The sequence below is a fragment of the Setaria viridis genome, chromosome 8, assembly GCF_005286985.2.
Source record: "Setaria viridis chromosome 8, Setaria_viridis_v4.0, whole genome shotgun sequence".
Lineage (NCBI taxonomy): Eukaryota > Viridiplantae > Streptophyta > Magnoliopsida > Poales > Poaceae > Setaria > Setaria viridis.
Window position 1 is genome coordinate 31,182,214 of NC_048270.2, and position 10,322 is coordinate 31,192,535.

Below are 10,322 nucleotides of genomic sequence, written 5' to 3' on the forward strand. Positions count from 1 at the left end.
ACAAATTGTCACAGTCAGCCTGGCTCGGATACCCGCTCCCCTGATCTCTTGGAACCCTAATCTTATTCATTCCCTTATTACCCATCCCTTTCCCCCTGGCCACCCACACGCCTAGGTGAGGAGCTGCTGCCGCCGGCTGCCATTCCGGTGCTCGTGCAGCCCGCCCCTCAGCCCCCCTTTTGTCCCGGTTGGTAATTCCAACAGGGACAAAAGGGGACCTTTAGTCTCGGTTGGTGGATTCAACCGCGACAAAATGCCCTCCCATGCGCCCCCCCTCTCTCCATGTTAACTTCTCCTCTCTCTCTCTCCTTTTCCTTATCTTCCACCGGCGCCTCCTATCTCCTCCTCTCTCCGCAGGTGCTCCCTCCCCTCCCTCTCTTCCTCACCCAGCCCCTCCCCCTCTGCTCCCCTCCCCTTCCCCCTCTGCTCGCCCCTAACTAGCAGTGAGGAGCGGCAGCACGGCGAAGGCGGGCGGCGGTGCGCAGGGGAGCGCCGTGCGGGTGGGCTGGCCGGCGGCACGGTCGGAGCGGGCGGGAGCAGCGGCGGGCGAGGGAGGAGCGGAGGCAGGCCGAGCGGGAGCGCCGGCGGGCGGAGCGGCGGTGGCGGGCTGAGCGGGAGCGGCGGAGTTGGCGCAGGCGAGCGATGGGCGGGCGCGGTGGCTTTCTTTTATTTTTTCGAACTTTTTAGTCCCGGTTGGTGCTAAAGGGGGTCATGATCCGGAACTAAAGGACCCCCTTTTGTCTCAAAAAATTAATCTCGGTTGGGTATTGGAGAGATATGATCCTTCCCAACCGGGATAAATGCTCAGTTTTCTACCAGTGGATGAGCATTGAGGAGAGGAGATGTTGCGATGGAGGAGTGTGGCGCTTTATACACGGTCGGCACGCATGGGGTCGGATTCAATAATTCATGGGGGGCCGACGGCATATCAGCTTATCTGTGGGTGGTGCGTCTGAGACTTGATCACATAGCCCAAGCAGCAATCAGCACCGCTCGTGAACCGCGTGGTAGGGAACACATCGGTCTCGGTGTTAAATGGTTTGTGCAGCTGACATTTTTGCAATGCCACAAGTACATGGAATCGTACATCATGATCTATAAGCAAGCTGCTGAAAACAGGATCGGAGTAGCTACTCTATCAGCTTGATTCTTCCAAGCATTTCAGATAAAGCAAGTGAATGGGACGTTTTGTTAGTCTCTTTTGATCTTCCACACCTCCAAAAATAGAATCATCCCTCCATTCTTCTTGAAGAACTCTGCTAGAGTTGTGGGCCAAGATTCCAATGATGCCCGGACCGGTGATGATTTCATCGCCTCCCTTCTCTGCAAGAAGGATGGCATCAAACCTGGTGTAGCGGCTGGTGGTCGCTATTGACAAATGCGGCATGGATCGAGCTTGGCGAAATGAAGCACGGCTGCCAGCAACAAATGCCGGCGGTCCTGGGCATACCCTCCTGACCGGAGATTCATGACTGGTAGCTGCCGGGGGAGCTAGGTGGCCAAACAAAGAAGAGATGGCGCCGCACACCACGCTGACACCGCTGCTGGCTGCTGCTGCTGCTGCTCCCGGTCCCCTGATATCCTGACGCATTTGCAGATGGTCTCATCAATAAAAAGTCTAGACACCTCCGTCTCGATCGCTCGACAACTATCACCGCTCTCCTCGGCTTCGCTACTTTGGCTCTGTTTGGATGTTTAGTTCGGATTAAAATTTATATCACATCGAATATTCGGAAACTAATTAGGAGGACTAAACATGAACTATTATAAAACTAATTACACAGATGGAAGCTAAATTCCAAGACGAATCTATTAAGCCTAATTAATTCATCATTAACATATGTTTACTGTAGCACCACATTATCAAATCATGGACTAATTAGGCTTAATAGATTCGTCTCGCAAATTAGCCTCTATATATGCAATTAGTTTTGTAATTAATCTATATTTAATACTCCTAATTAGTATCTAAACATTCGATGTGATAGGAATTTTAGATAAACAAACGGGGCCTTAGTCCTTCGCAGTAGCGCCATGCCATCATTTCCTAGGGTTTTGCGCGCTCTCACTGCGTGAAGTTTTGTTCTCCAAGCAGATCGATGACAGGGCCAAGAAGGCAACCAAGAAGCACAACTCACAACCAAGAGCGCGAGGATAGGAGGATGGAGCGCGCGAAGGAGGTGAAGTCTTAATCTCTGACGAAGCAGTGAGCAATTGCTTCTTCTTCTTTATTAACCATACTTGTATTAAGAAGCAAGGAAAACTGATACAAGCTCATCCCCAGGTACTAGAAAGATATAGAAGAGAGACAGATGTCCAAGCAAATTTACACAGAGGTCCGTAGAAAAAATAAAACTACATGAACGTGCATGGACCATGGAAAAAAAATTCTTGATAAGAAAAAAATAAGAAACCCAATAAACCCGCTTATCAGTAGACCACGACTAAACAAATTGTCACAGTCGGTCTGGCTCGGATACCCACTCCCCTAATCTCTTGGAACCCTAATCTTATCCATTCCCTTATTACCCATCCCTTTCCCCCTGGCCACCCACACGCCTAGGTGAGGAGCCGCTGCCGCCGGCTGCCATTCCGGTGCTCGTGCAGGCCGCCCCTCAGCCTCGCAAGAACCAGGCCTGGCTCTTGGATGTTCCAACAGCCAGAGGCAGGCTCGTGCACGCGATGACCGTTGACTCGAATCGTCTCATCTTCTGGGAGGAAGCCACGTCAGAGACAATAATGTCGAGGAGATTGAATCCTCGAGGAGGCCTCCTGCACGCAATCGAGTAGTTGAGGAGACTTTCTGCACGTAATCGTGTGGCCGCCGCAATCGAGTTTCTTTGTATTATTGTTGATGAAGTCATGGGGCTTATTTATTAATTTGAGGTAATCATACTAGGTTTATTTTTGCAGCTTTTAAGTTTGTACCATGGACATTGTTCTTCAAGAACTAAATATATTTTGCCGCTCTTTAAGTTTGTACAATCGGCTCTATGATTTTAAGGTCCCACGATGTCCGGTTCACTCGAGGGCCCTTAACCTCGTAGAGCTGGCCCTAGCAATCACTGCAGCCGTCGCCCCCTTGTCATCCTCCCCATGGCCACCGCCATCTCATTCTCCCCCATTTATTTGGTGGCTTCGTGCTACCTGCTCTGCTCAACGCGACCACGCCTCCACGCCGTCCAACCCTTGCCCAGGGTGCTACGCTCAACATTGATCTTTGTAACTCCCATCGGAGGTGGGATCCAACGTGGAGCAGGAGTCCGCTGCCCCGATACCCTTCCTGGTTTAGGTTCAGTTGCCTCCAGGCTCCAGGTCAGAGATGAACCTGTCTACAAAGCAATTCGGTCGATAGAGGACTTTGATATGTGCAATTGCTGCGCGGGCCTGTTAGTTGTGGGTGTGTGTGTTTTTATTAGGTGGCATTTGGGCCGAAGGTCGTTTGTGTACGAGTGAGCCGGCCCATCGTGCTCCTGCTCATGGAAACAACCACCTTCGCCGTGCTCTGTCTGTGTATCCAACAAGTTGATGAGGGCAAGCCTGCCGGGAGGTTCATGGTGGTGCCGTTGATCCGGAAATAGGCGCCCGGCCACTCAACGAGACAAGACACTTGGAGCTACAACGCGATCGATCGATACGCGATGAGGTGCCCAAGGATTGTTAGTTGGGCCAGAAACTGGAAGAATAACACAAGGCAAAAGAACAAGCAGCCCACTACGACATAACAAAGAACGATAAAAGAAAAAAAACACCAATCACCAACCAGAAATAAAAAAACATACATGGACGACCAAATTTAGAGATCTAAATCTCTCCGGTACACCACCTGGCGGAGGGTGACGCCGGCGGCGGCGGCTGTGACCTCTTCCTTCTCGCCGGCGGCCACCGTGAGCTGGTACTTTGTGCAGTAGTTCGCACAACGCTCTTTGTCCTCTGGGATCTGATGGTGCGCGCACTTGATCTCGCACATCCCTTTGCTCATTTGATGCCACTCCCGGCTATGGCATTCGCACACGCATATCTGCCTGTTCTCGTCGTAGTGATGGTGCTGGCACTTGATGTCGCACATGTCGTTGCTGACGTAGCTGTCGTCCTCACCGGAGGTGGCTGTGACTCCATCCTCCTCCTTGACTCCACCCACCACCATCATCATCATCATCTTGTACCAAATGCAGAACTCGATGCAGCGCCTCTTGTCCATCGGGTCCTCAATGCGCTGGCACATGAGCTTGCATATACGCGGGTTGCCGCCAAACCTGTCCTTGCCAGTCCTTGACGTCGCCCAGCACCAGCTGGTACCGTATGCAGAAATGGATGCACCGCTTCCTGTTCACCGGGTTGTGGTGGTGCTGGCACTTGATCTCACATATACGCCGGCTGCCGCCATACCTGCCCTCGCCGGCGGTGGCGGCGGCGGTAGCACCAGCCTTCTCCTTGACGTCGCCCAGCGCCAGCTGGTACCGTATGCATTAATCGATGCACCGCTTCCTGTTCACCGGGTTGTGATGGTGCTGGCACTTGATCTCGCATATACGCCAGCTGCCGTGGAAGGTGTGAAAGAAAAGAAGGAAACACGACGGTTACACATTTATAAAGGGTGAAATTTACTGGGAGATTTACATGAGTACGGTTGTGACCATCTAGGACAAGTTTGCGACGAGCACGAGGGTCAGGATACACAACTCTAGGACGATACTATATATATAAAGCCCTTCCATGTTTTGTTAAACGTTTCTTATTCTCGGCGTACCCGTTGTTTATGTTTTTGGTTTGAGATGCAACATGCATGATTTTGGCAAATTCCTGCAAAATCCTGCCTGCTTGCTGACAGGGTTTGGAAGTCTCAAAGGTTAGAGAGAACGGGCCGGCCGGCCAGCAGAGTTTGTAGAACAAACCTTGTACGTGTTTACAGGAATTTGGCAACCATCAAGGACTGGAGGTCTGGAGCTTTTTCAGACCGGCCGGCCTGTGCCTCGGAAATGGCTTTCCTGACCTCCCCCTCAGTGCTTTTCAAATTCTTGTTCGTCATCTAGATTCTAGATGCATGGAATCTAAGGATTTGTTTATCCAACCCGTTGTTTGAAATTTGAATGCTCCTCGGAGGTCCGCTCTCCGTGTTCCTCGCTCCAGAGTTGGTGATCAAAGTTAACGGAGTTTATTTGAGCTAACAGGACAAACAAATTGTAATAACAAAAGGAAGCATCAGTTCTTGGTAAGTAATAAAAGACCTGCACCTAAGTTTTTTTTTCTTTTTACTTACAAACTCAAAAAAATAGGGAGGCATAACCAATGCATAGATCCAAAACCCTGTTGTTTACTCGCCTTTGGAGTTGTTCACAGGCATGAAGGGACACAAATCTCGAGACCACAACGTACGCTGTGTCCATGTGGACCACCTGACTCTGATGAACGTATAAACAAGAGTCGGATAATGCTCCTTTGAGCTTACTCAAGAACACGCTCAGGATCAGCTTCCTCTTCTGCACCGACGATGCTGGTTCTGCTAGTGCTGCTGCTGCTGCTGCCCCTCTGCGCAGATGCGTCGAGCAAAGTAAAGATGCATGCCTATTCCCCTTCCATGGAGACCTTGAATCTTTCTTTGTTGCCCGCTTGATTTCTTGGAAATCTGCAGCTCTACGTCGTGTACATGGGGAGAAGCAGCACGAGGATCCGACCGTGGTCACCGCGTCGCACCACGCCGCGCTCGCATCCGTTCTTGAATTGGGAGCAAGGATGAAGCCCTCAAGTACATAGTCTACAGCTACAAGCACGGGTTCTCCGGGTTCGCGGCGATGCTCACCGAGACCCAAGCCGACGAACTTGCAGGTAATCTAATCACCAAATTCCAGTAAAAAATGTATCTGTGGCATGTTCAAGTTATTTTCCAATATTCAGGATGAACAATGCAGGATTCCCCGGAGTTATCAGCGTGAAGCCCAAGACTTACCGCAAGGTCCAAACGACTCGGTGCTGGGATTTTCTTGACCTTGATGTAGCGAACATGGCCCCAAATAGGCCATCTGTGTGTGATTTTGGTGATTAATGTCATTAGGACTAACAAAGTGTTCAGAACATGTCTTGAAGGTATTATAGGTTCTAAGGAAGCAACCACAACCAAAGCCAAACAAAGAATCAAAGAAAACCAAGAAAATCAGCATTCGCTGTTGTCACCGACTCATTCGGTGACGGCAAGGAAAGGGTCACCGAATCAGTCGGTGCCCTGGCAGGCGCGGAAGAAAATAACCATCGGATGTTTCGATGGTCATCCAAAATAGCGTCAGTGCAAGCATCGGACGATTTGGTACAACACGCAGAAGGCAAGTTCAAGTTGAACCATCGGATGATCCGATGGCTGTTTAATTGTACCTATCGGATGAATCGTTGGGACTCAAGCAGGCAAGAAGGAAGCATCGGATGTTCCGAAGGGTTGCGTCAGTGACTGTCGAAGCAACCATATTTACTTCAGAAACTTTCAGAGAGGTTTTAGGCGCGAAACCATCAGCACCGGATGGTCCGACGCAGCACCAGAAGAACCATCGGATGATCTGATGCCTTAGCGAATCCGTCGGTGGAATGCATTGGTGATTGAAAAAGTGGGGAATCTGGGCGTGGGGAGGCAACGACTAGTAGCACCGGATGTTCTGATGCTGTCCAAAAGTACACCATCGGAACATCCAATGGTATCCTTTAACTAGCCGGTTGAGCAACGGCTCTTTGAGCTCTTGGGCTATTTATACCCTCTCCACTTGCCCATTTGAAGTTACTAGATGAAGTTGAAGTGTGCAGGAGTCTATTGAAGAGCAAGACACATCAATAACACATCCAAGCCATCAAAGTGCTTAAGTGATCCATCAAAGGCTTAGCACAAGCTTAGGAGATTGATTAGTGCTAGGATAGGCCTAGAGAAGAGAGAGTGCAAGGTGTGCCTACCTTGAGATCAGGTTCTAGAGTGGACCACTGTTGTACACGGTGTGCCGGCGCCTTGGAGCCTTAGTAGCTCGCCGGCAAGTCTTCAACCCTCCGGCTTGGTGTGGAGCGGCGTCGACGACTGTGTGCGGGGGACGTGGAGACCCCTTACTTCATGGAGAAGCTCCTTAGTGGAGACGACATCAAGGTGATCAGGGAACTTGGCGTGAACCTTAGTGGCCGAGCCTTTGTGGTAAGTCAAGGGGTGTCCCGGGAGAGACTTGGTGATCGGAAAATAATACTCTTGTGTGAGTGCTTCAACAACGTGGACTAGTGGTGGTTTAGTGCCTACCGATACTACAGGGTAAATCTTCATGTTAAGGGTTTGCTTCCCCTCGTCCCCTCTTTTACGTTTCCACATTTCATACTTGCAACTTGTGTGCCTCTACTTTTTTAGTATAGTATCTTGCTAGGATTGGCTCTAGCTAGGTTGCAAATTTTTGTTTGGGACGAGAATTTCACACTAGATCAACCTTAGTTGCAAATCTTGATAGCATGATCTAGTTTATATTTTATGCAAAAATAGTGGAAGCCATAGGTTAAAGGTTTTAGTTTGCCTAATTCACCTCCTCCCGGCCACCGATTTCTTACACTTAGTACAACGATCAGCCATCGGGGCTTCTGAAGAAGGCGAAGTACGGCAAGGACGTCATTGTCGGGGTCGTGACGCAACACGGCCATCTGCCCGGAGTCACGGAGCTTCGACGACGATGGGTATGGCCCCGTACCGAGGCGGTGGAGGGGCGTGTGCCAGGCCGGCGAGGCGTTCAACGCCACCTGCTGCAACCGGAAGCTAATCGGCGCACGGTGGTACTCCGCCGCCGCCCCGGCGGGAACGCCAGCGCTGGCTAGGGCGAGGACGCGTCGCCGAGGGACGGCGTTGGGCACGGCACGCACACGGCCTCCACGGCCGCCGGCGGGCGGGTGCGGGGCGTGAGCCACGGTGGCGGCGGCGGCCGGCTGGGCCTGGGCGCGGCGCGCGCGGGTGGCGGTGTACAAGGCTTGCGTGGGTGGGGAGTGCGGCGACGCCGAGGTGCTCGCGGCCGTCGACGACGCCGTGCACGACGGCGTGGACGTCCTGTCGCTGTCGCTGGGCGGGTCCAGCGGCGAGGAGATCCCCGGGACGCTGCACGCCGTGGCGAGGGGCATCCCCGTCGTGTTCGCCGCCGGGAACTACGGGCCCGTGCCGCAGACGGTCCAGAACGCCGCGCCGTGGGTCATCACCGTCGCCGCCGCCACCATCGACCGGGCCTTCCCTGCCGTCATATCGCGGCAACAACGAGAAGCTCGTGGTAAGAAGAAACACAAGCGAGCTCCAGTCCACGCCATTAAAATCTTCTTCCTCAGTTCTCATTTCGACGTTCAATTAGCAATCTCATTACAAATAACAACGCATGCAGGGGCAATCTCTTTACTAAGACGCCAGGGCGGTGAACAGAAGCGATTTTGATATGCTGGTTGATGGTCATAGGTAATTTATGAAATGTTTATGCGCATTTTAAATTATATCCATCTCTCAATATCTGTGCGGATGCAGATCTTGGATCTGCGTTGCTGAACAATGCCAAACTCATGCAGCTGCAGCGAGAAGGCGCTGGAGTCGGTGAAAATCACCGGCAAGGTGGTGCTGTGCTCGGCGCCGACGGAGGCGGCGGCGTCGCCGCCGGCGCACGCGGTGTTCGGCACCATCCTCCGCGTCGTCGCCGGCAGGGGCAGGGACCTCATCTTCGCGCAGTACACCACCAACCTCCTCGACCTCCTGGACACCTGCGACGGCTACATGCCCTGCGTGCTAGTGAACTACGAGGTCGCCCGCCGGATCTCCTCCTACGCCGGCGGCGCGAGGTCGCCGGTGGTCAGGATACACAGCGCCGCGAGGCCCCAGCGCGCAGTTCCCCGCCATACTCAAGGTGTCATTGCCATCTCGATGTTCACGTCATCACGTGCACGTGACATGTCCAGGAATTGAGAAATGGTACACTAAATATACAATACTGAACAGTGGCGGAGTCAGGAATTTGAGGGAGTCTGGGCGAGATAATACGCCGAGCTAACAATGACAAGCAATGCAGATGAGTATATTATATAACATACATATAATATTAGCAAACCATGATAGATTCAAATTAAATATTAAAATGATTTTTCAGTACACAATTTCAAGACTTAGATAATAAAATACAAAAGATAAACCTAAATACTATTTGGTAACTACGGCTGCACACGAGCAGGGTTACGAGGAAGCTGCATCTTGCGACTCTTCAAGTTTTGAAACCGTCGAAGAATAGTAGCTTCATCGAGTGAATTGAATAGTACTAGCTTAATATAGCACACCATCAAGTTGTTGAACCAATCATCAACAATCTTATTGCGGGATTTAGACTTGATAGTCTTCAAAGTTGAGAAAGCCCTTTCAACAGTTGCTGTTGACACCGGCACCAACAATGCCAATTCAATGAGCTTATAGACCAATGGAAAAAGCAAATGTTTTACGGTTTCAACCATTTTCTGGGACAAACTTGCAATATCTTTGCAATTAGCAAAAGCAACATGCCTCCTTACATAAAGAATATAGGTCTCCAATTGTCCCCTTATGACTCCACGATCATGATTTGAAAAATCCTCATCATAAATTTCAGCGAGTATACTTGGCCTTTTGCTCTATACTTGGCCTTTGGGCCTAAAGCGCAAGTAGCCGGGGAGTCCGGGCAACGGCCCAGGTGGCCAGGCCTTGGCTCCGCCAGTGATACTGAAACTGTTTGTGGTTGAACAGCCTGACATTGCCGCCCCCGGAGTGAGCATCTTGGCAGCCAAGGGCGACTCGTACGTGTTCATGTCCGGGACATCCATGGCGTGCCCTCATGTCTCGGCAGTCGTCGCCTTGCTCAAGTCGGTCCACCCGGACTGGTCGCCGGCCATGATCAAGTCTGCCATCGTTACCACAGGCAAGCATTCATTATGAAATTATCTGGTCTGAGGTACTGACAAGGAAACTTCCAATTCCCGATTTCAAAATGTTGCGTTGTATTGGTTTGGAACAATTAGAAAGGTCTAGAAATGAGACCCTTTATATTTTGAAAAAGAAAACAAAGTGGGATGAAAGAATTGTGCTCATAAAACATCCAGCCCTAGGGTGCTACTAAAACCTGTTCAAGAAACACCACCTGTCGTTCGCTCAAAACAAGTGTCATAGTCCATAAAATGCAACTATGGAAAAGCTCATGTATGACAAATTGACAATCATCCAAGAGTAAGGAGTAGGCAAACAAAAGCTCAACGAAAAGGTTAATATGGTCAAGCTCACAGGAACAAAAGAAGCAGAAAATACACAGCAACAGAACGATCTTAGAGAAGTT

The 10,322-nt window shown here is 50.9% G+C and overlaps 1 pseudogene; it reads left to right on the plus strand.

The window, feature by feature from the left end:
* Positions 1 to 5,382: 5,382 nt before the first annotated feature.
* LOC117833401 (subtilisin-like protease SBT3.9) lies at positions 5,383 to 9,928 on the plus strand (annotated as a pseudogene).
* The last annotated feature ends 394 nt before the right edge of the window (positions 9,929 to 10,322 follow it).